The sequence below is a fragment of the Cibotium barometz genome, chromosome 30 (assembly GCF_041138505.1).
Source record: "Cibotium barometz isolate CiBa-2024 chromosome 30, ASM4113850v1, whole genome shotgun sequence".
NCBI classification, from domain to species: domain Eukaryota; kingdom Viridiplantae; phylum Streptophyta; class Polypodiopsida; order Cyatheales; family Cibotiaceae; genus Cibotium; species Cibotium barometz.
In genome coordinates this window covers 15,065,002-15,079,428 of record NC_141075.1, presented here as the reverse complement: position 1 = coordinate 15,079,428, position 14,427 = coordinate 15,065,002, and the positions used below count along the sequence as shown (strand labels likewise).

Sequence of the window (14,427 nt, the reverse complement as noted above, 5' to 3'; positions counted from 1 at the left end):
TAATGGCAGCCTCATCCAGGGGGGGGAAGATGAAGTAGATACCATGGAGTCCTCTTGGGGGCGAATACCAATAGAGTCCGAAACTTGTCAAAAAAAAGAAAAGCCCGTGAGCTAAGGGCAATGTCAACAACGACAGAAGAAGGGGCGGTGACAAGATAAGAGGCATGAGGGGGGGAGGGAAGCGCTAAAAGGAGAAAGAAAACAGAGATGAAAGCAAAAAAAAGGGGAGTGCAAGAAGGTGGGAGGTGAGGCAAGCAGGATCAGGGGGATAAAAAAGGAGGGGGTGGCAGCTGGAAGGACTGGGGGGGGAAAAAAAGGGGAGGGGGGGTGCAGGTAGGAGTAGGGAAGGTGCAAGCGGCAGCACGGGGAAGATGGCAGAGGCAGGGGGAGACTAGGGGGCACAGGGGGCAAGAGCATAGGCAAAAATAAGAGGGGGCGAGGGCAAGAGCATGGGGAGAGAAGGGAGGTGTAATCGGACAGGATAGAAGGGGGGGCAGACGAGTAGAAAAGGGCGAGGGGCTACAGGCACGAGCAGAGCAGCGAAGGGGGAAGAAGAGGGGGGGTGCAGGCAACAATGACAAGCAGGGAGGAAGCACAACTTCACTCTCTACTAGTATGTAAAGTTGATGTTTTACATCAACCTTGATGTAAAACATCAAGTTTTATGGAAAAGTTGATGTTTTGTATCAACTTTTAAATAAAACATCAACTTTTACAAAAAAAAGACAACCATTATGGGGCTTTTTTCTTAGATTTGGAATATTTTTGGACTTTTAATGAGATTTTTTATTTTTATCACTAACAAGTCTGAAAAATATCAGTCCACATAGTAGATGGCAACTAATAAAATCTCCAAAAAATAGAAAACTCTCATAAATCATAGAGAATTAAAGAAAAAATATATCTTGGATCATGTGACATAGGTATGACATAGGTTTAGGACTGAGGATCTGAAAAAGATACATGGTCACAAGCTTTGACTACAAATTTTGGAGGAGGTCATTAAAAAAAAAACACTTGTCCATACATCCTTGTAACCTTTGTATCATAAATAATATCGCTACATAGTAGATGCCAAAACTTCATGATAGCAGAAGAGCTAGATGAGATAATCCATAATGACCTGTAATCTATTGGTTTTGATCAAGACGTGCAAGACTTCATTGATTTGGAATACCATGAGTTGATTGATTTTCCAACCTGAATTTTGTTCTACAATTCAATTTTTAAGTTGAAGAACTATACGAAAATGCACATGATGGGACCATCTATGTTGGGGAGAAGGATGCATGTGAGCTTGAACTCTGCCATGCCTATGTGTAGTAGTATGCTCTCTAACATAGGAGACCTTGGAGCTACCATCATCATGGAATCTCCAAGCTTCTCTCTACCACCATTTAAGAAGCCCCAAACTCCTTTCTTTTCTCTCCACACACAAAGACAATGTCGCGGTGAAGATTACATCTCTCAGCATCCTTCCCATGTCCTCCAAATAGTTGTAATGAGAGCTCATTCCTAAACTACTCTTAGGCATACCATCTCTAAGCATCCTTTATATGTCCTCTAAATAATTATACCTAGAGCTCATTCCTACACTACCCTTAGCCATATAATCGTCTCACTGAAGTTCATGATAATAGACATAGCAATGTGGATCAAACATCGACATACGCATACTATGAATTTTTGCCAGGCCCACCACATATCTACATGATATAGGCTATGAGTTCTTCCTACCACCACATACCCATATTATATAGAAAGAATTTATTCCATAACAACAAATGCCTACTTGGATCAAAATTTACATCCATAGGCTATATGATGTCTCCCTCTAAAATTGTCCTGCTGAGAAAATATTCCAATTTTATACTCTTTTTAACATGCTTAGGTTTACTCAAAAGCTCCATATTTATCATCTTCTACATATGTATAAATAGAAGGATACCTTTCTACACCTATAAGTTGACCTCTTTAAACTCTTAGCATTGATTGTATATCATCTTCTACATATGTATAAATAGAAGGATACCTTTCTACACCTATAAGTTGACCTCTTTAAACTCTTAGCATTGATTTTATATCATGCACACTACCTACTTATAAATAATCTCGGGGGGTTTATTACATGTAAACCCTCTGTATCACGTGCGTTTAAGTCCTACTTTTAAAATCCCTTATCTCTGATTTTTTCATGAATAAAACACACCCTTTTTCTTTTCAACCTATGAATACCTCCTTTAAATGGTATCCTTCTGTATGTAAAAAATGTGTAAAAATGGGATTTTAAAATTCCCTCTTGTTGAACCCACATGCTACGCTTACATATTTATGAGTGTTCCCCTCGAGTAAATAATAGATCAAATAATTTTTTCATGAAAACCTTCAAGGTACCCAATGCGTTGCTATTTGGTTCTAGAAATAGACTCAAGGGATCCTATATTGTAGGATTTTTTATATATTATGGATCTTTTAATGCTATGTATTCTAATATTTTTTGAGTGTTTGTCAAAAAATGTGCATATTTATGCATAGAGGTAGAATTTGTTCCAAGAAAGTCCATTAAAAAAGTGTCTTTCATTCATGAAATTTATAAAATAAAATTTTATTTGAAAAATATTGATATTTCTTTAAGTTTTGTGGACTCCTATGCCATTTCTAAGTCAAGTTTATTTTTATGTCACAAACAATTTACAAGTTTATAAATATATGGAGGTCACATGTATTCTCAATCTTGAAAAAAATACCATAAATTCATGTAGTTTCTAAATGTATACATGGTATTCTAGATGTGCTATTAAAAAATTATATTTTCAAGCCATTTTTAAGCTTTTTGTACATTTTGGAAGGGAGTATTTTTAGCTAACCCTCGTTAGTTACCTATTTCCCTCACAAGAGGCATCATAACCCTAAGTAGTTATATTTCTGTTTATACCTCAGTTACCTTAGTCATAGTACTTTCAACTTATCTTTTGATATTACCAGTCATAGATTAATGGGCTTTACCTTTTTGTATCTTAACTAATGTAACCATGTAAGAATATAATGCTTATAGGGTTGGGAAAGACATTCACTAAGAGAAAATGCAATGTGGTACAATCTTGTTGGCAATAACGTTGACAATGTTGTTGTGCTCGCTTTTGTGTTGTTCTCTTGTTTTTGTCATTTTTGGAAGTGAGGAACTTACAATGGATTAAATGTTGGTTGAGGAATATTCCCTACCAATAAAATGAGAAATCATCAAGGGTCTTATAAATATAGAGGATGTTGTATTATAGGAGCGTACTATGGCACGTGCACACAATTCTCCCATTTACATTTAGGTTTTAATTGTTAATGCTTATGCTTTATCCTACATTTCTTCAAACCTTAAATTTTTGATTATTATACAAAACATTAGCCAATCATTCAAGCATAACTGATTACATTGAATTTAAAAACATTATAGTCTGAAAGAAAATGTAATTCATTATTATATCTTTTTCAAGATTTCTTTAATTACTTGTGAATAGTTAGGTACCTAACAACTATGAGCCATTCTCTTATATACCTTGGCCCATTTTACACCCAAATTTTTATGTCCATGCCCTACCAAATTCATAAACCTTTGAATGGTTTGCAGGGATATTTGTTAGCCCAGAGGGCATAACCCTGTAAGCAAAACACTCCTATGGGGGTAATAAAAGGTGGTTTTCCTCTAGTCTTCTAGAGCAATTAAGATTTCAAAGTATCTTGAATATCCATCACATACACTATATCTTTCATTTTTAGAAGGTGAATTGACTAGTACGTAGCTTGTATGAGGTTACAAGATGTAAAAGAACAACTACTACAGTTGTGTGAAGATCTTAAAAGATCCTCACAACTACTACATGATGCAAAAGACAGAACAAATATTATTTTAGGCCGCTTCCTTGGTCCCTCATCCACTGTACCGGAAGCTCACCATTTTAATCGCACCGGAACTACTATAGTTGTGTGGGGATCTTTCTTTGTGAAAGCTCTTGTATGGTAAGTTGAAGCAACTTGGATCTATTATTCCTTAGTTTTGACAATGCATGTGCCTTCTAACTGTAGGTTATGTCACATGTGCTCTAGTGCCTTAGAAAAGGTGAGCTACCTTAGTCCTACAACAAATTCAATTTTGAAAAAATGTCCTTCAAGTTGATGGGAGAAAATATTTATCACTTGATAATTACATGAAGTAAATGCTTGTTCAAAATCACCATTTTCTCCTCAATCCATGTGCTAGGTTGGATTCACATAAGGTTCACTCAAAAAAAGCTATGATTGGATAACTATAGGATGTAAATGCTTGCCCAATAGTACCATTGGCCCTTCTGCCCATGGTGACTTGTTGAGAAGGTTCGCTGAAAGAAGTTTCTATATCCTGAACCTATAGTGCTCTAGTGACATAAATGTTGGACAAATTGAACTCCAAACTCTAAAGTGTAGACCCTCTAAACTCCAATCTCCTACCCATGGTGCTCTCCGGCAATTTTCGAAGAAAACATTCTTCTCAACAAATCACAAAACTTAACTTTAGCCTCAAATTTTGAAGTTTTTTGTTGAGAGCTTGGAGTTTTTGGATCTAAAACAAAACTGACATTTCCTTTTTTTTTAGATTGTAACAATTTGAGAGAATAAAATTTACAAGAAAAAACAAAGATGTTGCAAATCTAGTTTACACGTTTTCTATGAACAACACCGCTATTGTGATACAATGTAGATCTCATACAAATGCATACAATGTAGACCTCATGCAAGTGCATCTACAACACTGACACAATTTTTTTCATGCAGGGACACAGTGAGGACGACAGATGGAAAAACACAAATGACATGCTAAACAGCTCGATATGTACCATCCCCGGATTTTTTATCGGGGGCGAGGTTAGGTGACAACTTGGGTAAACGTGTGTTTGACGCCGGTGAAGCGTCAAGTCAGGTCACTCACGAGTCACGAGTCACCACCCGTGGAAGTCGAGTCTACGAAGGAATCGTGGCGACATGTTGGCAACCGGCAGAGTCTGTCACGTGCGTTGACTACTGCCAAATCTTTCTCACACAGTCTCTCACTCGCCTCGCCTGAAAGCCTGCACAGTCTAAGCTTCATCAGTCTCCCCACTCAGCTCAAGGTCGTCTCTCTAATATAAACGTAGCTCTGCTCTAGCTTCCCACACGTCTCTCTCTCTCTCTCCTTCCCTTCCCCCCTCTCTGCCAACACCCCAACCTATGGGCCGAGCCCCCTGCTGTGAAAAAAAAGGCCTCAAGAGAGGCTCCTGGACCCCTGAAGAGGATGAAAAGCTCACCTCCTACATCAGTGGAAACGGCCATGGCAGCTGGCGTGCCCTTCCTAAGAAAGCTGGTATGCTAGTATTGTATACGTATTATGCTATCTTAATTGCAATTTTGTTAAATGGAACTAATCAACTTCATGTGTATGTGGCAGGCCGTCTTCGTTGTGGCAAAAGCTGTCGATTAAGGTGGACTAATTACCTTTAGGCCGGATATTAAACGAGGAGAATTCTCTTCTACTGAAGAGAAACTATCATTCAACTTCATGCCTTGCTTGGGAACAGGTGACCGATTGTCCTACGACTACTTCAGTAAGCTAGACAATCAATGGTGTGTATGATATGGAACAATATGCTGTGCTGTACCATAATTGTGGTGTTGAGCCATATCTATGCTATTAATCATTTAGCTTATGTTTGACTTAATGCCTTGCTAATCCAAGGTAATTAATTACTTTTTGTAGATGGTCTGCTATCGCCACACACTTTCCCAAGAGGACAGATAATGAGATAAAGAACTACTGGAATACTCACTTGAAGAAGAGATTGCTCAAGATGGGCTTTGTCGACCGTGCCACACCACACAAGCCTAAGACAAACTGCACGAGTTGCAACAGCAGCCTTTTAAAGTTTCCAAACAACATCAATAGTATCTATGTGGTCAACCACATGGTCCAATGGGAGAGTGTGCAAGTTCAAGCTGAAGCCCACCTAATAAGAGAATCAAAGATGAGAGATGAAGGGCTATAGCAACCTTCATCTTCATCTAGACTATGGAGCTCACAACAGCAAGCTTCTTGTCATGCATGTTCTAAGCAAGATTATGGTGATCTTATGTCTTCTAATCAAGATTATGCTTGCCTAACGACATTCCCCAAGGAACATAGTGGTGCAAGTCTCTTGGCTCCTTCTAAGAATGATAATGGCTCTTGTAATGGCATGGAGGAGCTCATGAGCACACTCAAAAATTGGGAGAAAAGTTTGCAAGGTCAAGCTAGACGAATGTGGCCTAATTCAAGAAGAATATTCTCTAATCTTGGTAGTAATGGGGAAGGTCAAGAGTCAAGTTGTTGCAACTCACCACCATTATGTAAACTAAATCGTGGCTCACCTATCTCTAGTACTCTATGCTCTCTTGATGACCACTCTTCAAATCAGGAATTGGCCTTTCATTATTCTCTATCAACCCAAGCTACAAAGATATTTTGGCATGATAATCTATTACCTAATTCCCATAATGCTATTAATTCCTCCAATGATGCTTTTGACCCTCTTCCCTCTACAAAGTCGTCTCAACTTAGTGCTACTCTCCAACCTGTTTGTGACAAGGTTAGTGGACAGATTAGCCTGTCAAGCCTACCTTGTTTGCAAGATCTTATTCAATCTAATACGTTAAGCATGAAGAGAGAGAATAATAATTTAGTTAGTAGTACCCACCCATTAGCTCTAGCCATCAATTCTGGCAGCTTGTTGGGCGACCTAGAGCTGGTTTTAGACGAAACTTTTAGTGCCCAAAGCTCCTTTGCTACTAGCGGTAGTGAGAACCATGGCATTAGCTACAGTGCTCTGCTAAGTGAAGAATATGATGGATTTTATTGGAACAACGTGCTTAAAGAGGTGGTGAATTCCCCCCTGTAAGAGAAAATTGAAGCAAATGAAAGTAAAACAATTTGGAACACAGCACATTGATCTATCTACATATCAAAGAAATCAACTCCATCGATTTGAGCTACTCTGCATTGCTAATAAGACGTGAAGAAGTTTGGTTTTTTGGGATATTTTCTATACACGGTGCTGTACTAGTTTGCATCCCAAGCAATGCCACATAGTGACACATGATGGAGAAGGCTCAATTTTTGGTTCCACTTAGGGCTTGCTCACCCAACCAACATGCAACCCCAAATCCAAGTAGATAACAAGTTTAAATGCCGCCTATTCAAAAAATTGGAGGCCAAATTTTAAATCTTGCAATTTGATTCATCTCTAGACTTTGTCTGGAGCCTGAAAGAGTTTATTCATGAAAATGCTCTTTGAATAAATACATGTAAACAAAAATGGGAATTGGTTCCCAACCAATTGGAAACTCCAACCTATGTGTAATCTTGTAATACACTTTCTAAGTTCACATGGATTAATTGGCATGAATGTCGACCACATTCAGCCAATCTATTTTGACTATTGTACATGCATCTAGATTTTCTTTCTATTCATGTGTCAAAAACATACTGCATACATTAAAAATATATATATTTAATGACTTTCTTGTCACTTTCTTCATCCATGACATTAAAAATGCCCACCAATCATGCTATCAGCCCCTTCTTAAAAAGTGCTCCCTATTCTCGGTGGCTCTTTATTATACAAGGAGCTTCTCAATGTTCCTTCCCCAATGGGCCCCTTCAATTATCATGTCCAAGCTAAGTTTATGAGCCAAATTATGATCCCGACTCCTCATTGTACTTAAATTATTATTATCCCAACTCCTCATTGTACTTAAATTATCATGTCTAAGCTAAGGTTATGAGCCAAATTAAGATCCTACCTACCTAATATATATGATTTTCTTTTCCATAGTTATCAATAGTAATAGGAAGACGAATGAAGATGAGTTCTATTCTCATTTCAATGCACCTATCCCATACATATATTTTGTAAATATAAAGTAGCATTTTGCATTATATGTTTATCAATGTTGGACCAATCATTTGATGCACTGATTATTTCATAACATTTGAATGAAGAAGGTGAAGAGTTTCTACATGAGTATCTATGTGGGAGGTTGTTTAAGGTTTTATTGAAGTATTGCTACTATATACTGTAACTGTGTTAGTCCCCAGGATATAGAATATGGTGTGCATCGGCGGATATAGAATATGCTTAATTCTTAGCTTTGTCCAATATGGGAGAAGAAAGAAGATTAAGTACCTTGTCATTCTCGGCGGTGGTGTATGGGACAATCCTTCCACAATGCTTCCCAATCTCCTACACTTAGAGAATGTGGGGGGAGTCCTTTTTTAGATGGAACAAACTTCTCATGGTATTCATACTACACGACCTTCTTGAGATGCATTGGCCATGATGTAACAAGCGACAGCCCACAAATAGGACAAACATTGTCCTAATTATGCACAATGCACAAATAAAATATATTTAGAGTCATCTAATATTTGATAATTCAATTCAAATTGAAGGTGATTGAGAATAGAAAACATAATGGAGCACTCTCCATGTCCCAAAAAATCATCCATTGTCCACATTAAAATTGCCTTCACCTCCGTGCTATGTTCTGCAAGCGGTCAAGACACATCATACACTTGGATGCCATACCATAGTGCCTTAAGATCCTCAATCAAAGGTTCAAGGTACACATCCATGTTCTTGACACTGTGCTTGCCGAGAGCATGAGAAGAGCTAACATCACATGACCCTTCTTTATTAGCTTCTAATAAGGAGAGATATTGTAGTTCACTACTACCACTGGGCATATGGTCCATAATGTCGATTTGAAACCAAATGGATTGAATCCATCCATACCCATTGTAAGTGATGAGGCTTGTTCTTAAATTCCAACCACTCCTTTTCTATGTGTTGCCATGCCGATGAATCTGCCCGTGACCATCATCGTGCCATCAGTGGAACAATTGTGTGCATGCCATGTCATGAGTTTGGCAATAGGAACATGTGTTGAATGTGGAGTATGATAAGGAAATGCCTCCAACACCTTTTGAGGAATCATTGTACCTTGCAAATCACTTCGGTTAATGAGACTCTCCACATTTTGGACATTGAGACTCTTTTTGAGCACCCCAAAATGTTGAAATATGCAAGTGAGTGGGTGAGTGCGGGAACAAGCCCTTAGCAAGAGACTATAAAAGGGAGTCTGTAATTAAGTGGGTAGCAGTGAAAAGGTGAGAAGAACTGATGAGAGAATCAAGGGTAGCATGAGGGAATATAGGGGTGTGCAAAGATTCTAGGAAAAGGTGCCCCGAGATGTAGGGGAGGTGGCACAAATCAAGGAGAAATCAGTGGGATTAGATGCTTGGCATCTTGTGGATGTAAAACCTATAAATTGAGGCATTGGCCTAATGAGAAACTTCTATTTTTTGAGCAAGCTATTAGATTAATTGTGCACTAACCTCATCTTAATTACCTCTTAGTTACATGCTAATCATGTTGATTCTTGCATTTGACACCATAGCCCACTCTTGCTTGTATTTCAACCTGGTATTAGAGCCAAGCTTAGGATTCATCTGATTTTTGAGCCTAATTTCCTTGCTAATTACTCTGCTAATCATGATTAGAAATTAAACCTTTTCTTTAGTCTCTTCTTTCAACTATCTTTTGTACCCCCAGTTGGTGGAGGAGCTCCCTCTCCCTTCACACACGTCCATTCCCAAGCCCTTTTAGAGGCACAAACCAGACTTAGGTCTCCACAAGGAACTTGAAGGAATCAGCAAATTTCAGTGCAGATCGACGGCGGCAGCGCGTTTATCAAGCGCCAGCAAAATTGGAAAAAATGCTCCATACGACGAGCTCGCTTTGAGTCTGTCTAATTCCAACTAGACCTAGGAGTTTTCAAGCATGCTCTATAAGCTGGTGAAGATGGTTTTTGATTTCATAAGTCTACAATGAGATCCAGCACTGTGCACAGTCAGGGAAGTGCCTCTGTTAATCACTTGATTAATTCTTCATTAAGGCTTCAATCTTGATGTTTGTGGTCCCAAAACATATCTAGACACATTTATCTACTATTATGTTGAAGCATTTTGAGATTATATTTGTGCAAGTGGATCAATTGAAGACTCCAAGTGGGGACAACCTTCTGCACATGAACAATGAGTTATCTTGGTGAATTGCTTGATTAATTCACCTAATCAAGGTGTTAATTAGGCATTGGTGGATCTAATCCAAAATTGGGAAGGTTCTACACAAGTCTATGTGTTCAAATTGAATTTTTTGTCACAATCACTACCCCAATTAATCCCTCCAAATCAGTGTATTCTCTGCACACACAAACTGTGAACTAGTACATCTAGTTTTCTGAGCATCATTAGTGATCAAAACTTGTTGTAATCACGAGATTAAAGTTGTAAATAGATAGACACTACCCTTGAATCTTGAATTCGATCAAGACGTAAGACCCCCTTCACATCATCATGAGCACTGCACAAGAAATAGCTAAATTTAACGGGGGGGAGTAGTTCCATACATGGCAAACAAAGACCATGTATTTTCATGAGGAAAAATCTATGGAGACTAGTTGAGGGAAGAGATGAATGTCCAGAGGAGAATAGGGAGAATGAGTGGACGAGAAGAAATGAGAAAGCATTAGGACTCATTGCACTTTTAGCTTAAATGATGAAATCATTCACCACATTGCAAGGATATAACAAGCTAAAGATGCATGGGATGAACTTAACAAATTATTTGGCACTCAAGCAAAGAATTCAAAGATAAATCTGCTAATGCAACTCTACAAACTTTACATGAAGGAAAGTGAACCTCTAACCACACACTTGAACAAATACAAAAGCATTAGGCAATAACTGGCAGCAATTGGGAAGAAGAAAGAAGATGATAAGGCACTAGCAGTGCTTCTGATGAAGAGTGTGGACAAGGGAGAGTATGAGAACATTGTGGCAACCTTAAAGAAAATGTACCAGATTTAAAGCTGCATGAGATAGAAGGAGATGCATGAGATAGAAGGATCTCTACTAGAGCAAGATAACAAGGTCAAAGAGAAGAAAGGATTGGACCCAACAACTGGAGAGGAGAAAGAATTCTCAAGGGTAGAGATAGAGACATGGAGAGGATAGAGAGAGTGAGTAAAGAGAATGATAGAGAGAGTGAGATAGAGAGAGGATAGAGAGAGCTACAAAAGAGAGAGAAGGATAGAGAGAGTGAGCAAAGAGAAGGATAGAGAGAAAGAGAGGATAGAGAGAGCTACAAAGAGAGAGAAGGATAGAGAGAGTGAGCAAAGAAAAGGATAGAGAGAGAGAGAGAGAGAGAGAGAGAGAGAGAGAGAGAGCCAAGAGAAGGATAGAGAGAGAGAGAGAGAGAGCCAAGAGAAGGATAGAGAGAGAGGGGGAGGATAGAGAGAGTGAGTGAGCGATAGCCAAGAGAACGATAGAGAGAGAGGGGGGGAGGGAGGATAGAGAGAGTGAGTAAAGAGAAGGATAGAGAGAGTGAGCGAGGAAGGATAGAGTGAGAAAATAGAAGCATAGAGAGACTGAGAGGGGGAGAATAGAGAGAGAAGGACAGAGAGGTTAGCGAGGGAGGATAGAGAGAGTAAGAAAAGATAAGGATAGAGAGAGGGAGAGTAAGTAAAGAGAAGGATAGAGAAAGTGAGAAAAGAGATGGATAGAGAAAGAGAGGAGGAGGATATAGAGAGCAAAAGATGAAAGGAGGATAAGAGGTAAGAGAAGGATAGATAGATAAATAGATAGATAGATAGATAGATAGACACAGAGAGAGAGAGAGAGACAGAGACAGAGAGAGAGAGAGGGTGGTAGAGTGAAAGGGAGGGAGAGAGAGGGGGAGAATAGAGAGAACTACCAAAGACAGGGAAGGATAGAGAGAGTTAGAAAAGATAAGGATAGACAGATTGAGAGAGGGATAGAGAGAGAGAGGAGGAAAAGCCAAGAGAAGGATAGAGAGAAAGGAAGGGAGGATAGAGAGAGTGAGTAAAGATAAGCATAGAGAGTGAGAGGGGAAGAGTGAAACGTATATGTCTATGAGAGAGAGACACTGAGAGAGGAAGAGAAATTCTGGATCATTGCTATGTTTATATAATTATAAGTTTCTTGTTTTGAAGTTGGACTCTTTTTTCCATCCCCATTTGGTGTATCCTTCAATCCATCCCTACCACCTAATTCAATTGCAGTCTTTTGCCAAGCATCATTCCCCCTTCATGCCTGATTTATATGGTTAGTATGGATCGGCCCCAAATTTAGGGTGGAGACTAAAGGTATTCAATATAACTATGTGCTTCAATAGAGGTTAAAGAGAAACATCCTAAGATGTGGAGGACTAGTTCACACTATATGACAAGATGACCAGATGTTAAGAAAGTAGGATCATGTATGTGACTATTGCAAAGTTAGGTACATGAGGGGATGGTCACCGAGGGATCTTGGTGGAGGGAGATTTTCTTGGCTTCTCTCTCTCTCTACTTGAACAATCTCTCTCTAACTATTGCCAGCACCATCTCCGCCCACCACCATCGCCCAGCCCAACCCACACCACCAACCTTGCTCCTTCCTTTCTCACTCTATCTATTACCAGTGTCCCTTCCTCTCCCTCCCTCCCTTTCACTCTCCCACCCTCCCTCTCTCTCCTTCTCCCACCCTCTTCCCTCCCCCTCTCTCACTCTCCTTCATCTCCCTCTCTCTCCCTCGACACTATCTCTTCCTCTCATTATCAGACACTATTTCTCTCTACCTTCTTGTTCATCGTCTATCTCTTATGTCTATCTGTCTACCTTAATCCCCTTCCCTATCCTCACACACATAGACAAAAAAATGAAAATATTTTGAAAACTAAGAAAAGAAAATGTACATAACTAAAAAGATAGTGGGGGGGATAACTGAAAGTGGCGAGACAATTATTATTTTTTGTATGCATTCTCTACGTGCACTGTCTTATTTGAAAAACTCAAAGTTAGCAAATCTCTTCTCTCTTCCTCTCCCCACTTCCTCTCCCCTACTGATAGCGTCTTGAGAACATGTATGCATCTGGCTAACTCGAAGGGCAGCGGGGCGAAGACACAAAGGTGGCCCTTCTCTCTCTCTCTCTCTCTCTCTCTCTCTCTCTCTCTCTCTCTCTCTCTCTCTCTCTCTCTCTCTCTCTCTCTCTCTGTGCCTCTCTCTCTCATCGCTCATCAACTTGCTAATCGAGCTCCACAGATGTTGGTGGTCTTGAGCTCAATATATGAGAGACAAGGAGAGTGTGTTTGCTTGTCTAACCAATGTTTTCTTGCATGCCAAAAGAAGGCACCCACCAAGTTTTGCCACCCGAAGTAAGAGACAAAGCCATTGAAAGAATTTTGTAGGACTTTAGAGGATTTTTTGAGAGTGTATCATCTCAATTGTGAGGGGTAGGATGCAAGGCGTCTAACTCCCAATGAGGTGCCACCAAAGCATTGGCTAAGAGTGTTTTTAGAGCTCCACACGAAAGACAAGGTGATGTTGCAAACGGCAAAGCAAGAGAACTACCTACCCTTGTATACATTATATAAGCATGTTTACCAAACTACACCCTCAAACTATTATGTGGGCCTTCAATTTTTTTGAGGCTATGTTTACCAGGTGTGCATAATCAGTCCTTTGAAGTGGGCCATATTTGCTGAGTAGGTTGTTAAGAAGATAAGTGTCGATGGTAATTGCACAAAAAAAAATAACTCAGTCATCTATGAGATGTGGTGTAACACTATCTCAGGATGCATGCACTTGGTTGGTACAAGGTAGCCTATATGAGGCAAAGGTGGAGGTCTCAGGTCAGGTGTGCAGACATTGCTGGATGACATTTTGCAGAATACCAAGTGCAGCAAAGAATTTGCATTGTTGGCTCTTCGTATAGCGACAACGAGGGTAGAGGAGGCAAAGTGTAGCTTGCATTGCATTGAAGGTGAAATTAAATACCACACCATGATGTGTCCATCAGATAACATGCCTCATGATGCACAATAACAAGAACAGCGGAAGCTTCAAGATAAACTTTGCATCACTAAAGAAGATCTAGAAACAAGCAAAGGTATGTATAGTTTTTTTCTGTATCTGAAGAAATCCCATGTCATGTTCATTGCCTCTTTGTATGTTTTTATAGGCCGATTTAGACCATAAGAATGAGGCTGTGTGGAGAAAGTAGGTGCTAGTACAACTTTCATGATGGGTGTGAGGTTAGAGAACTCTAGCACAATGATCATTCCACAACTGCCAAAGATTCTTTTGCATGAGGATAGTATGCTGATTTTGACAGAAAGTTACCTAGGGTGGTGTGGCCTCGGGTTTGGAGTGGACCATTCTATTGTTGGTTTGTTTATATTACCTTGCAAGCATGCGTACCATGAGTTTTTCTACTCTTATGTATGTGTCAAAGGCAAGTGCATGCGTACCATGAGTTTTTCTACTCT

General features: G+C 39.5%; 1 pseudogene; it reads left to right on the top strand.

Annotated features, from left to right (window-relative positions):
* The first annotated feature begins 5,186 nt into the window (after positions 1 to 5,186).
* LOC147621202 (transcription factor MYB16-like) lies at positions 5,187 to 13,905 on the top strand (annotated as a pseudogene).
* Positions 13,906 to 14,427: the final 522 nt, after the last annotated feature.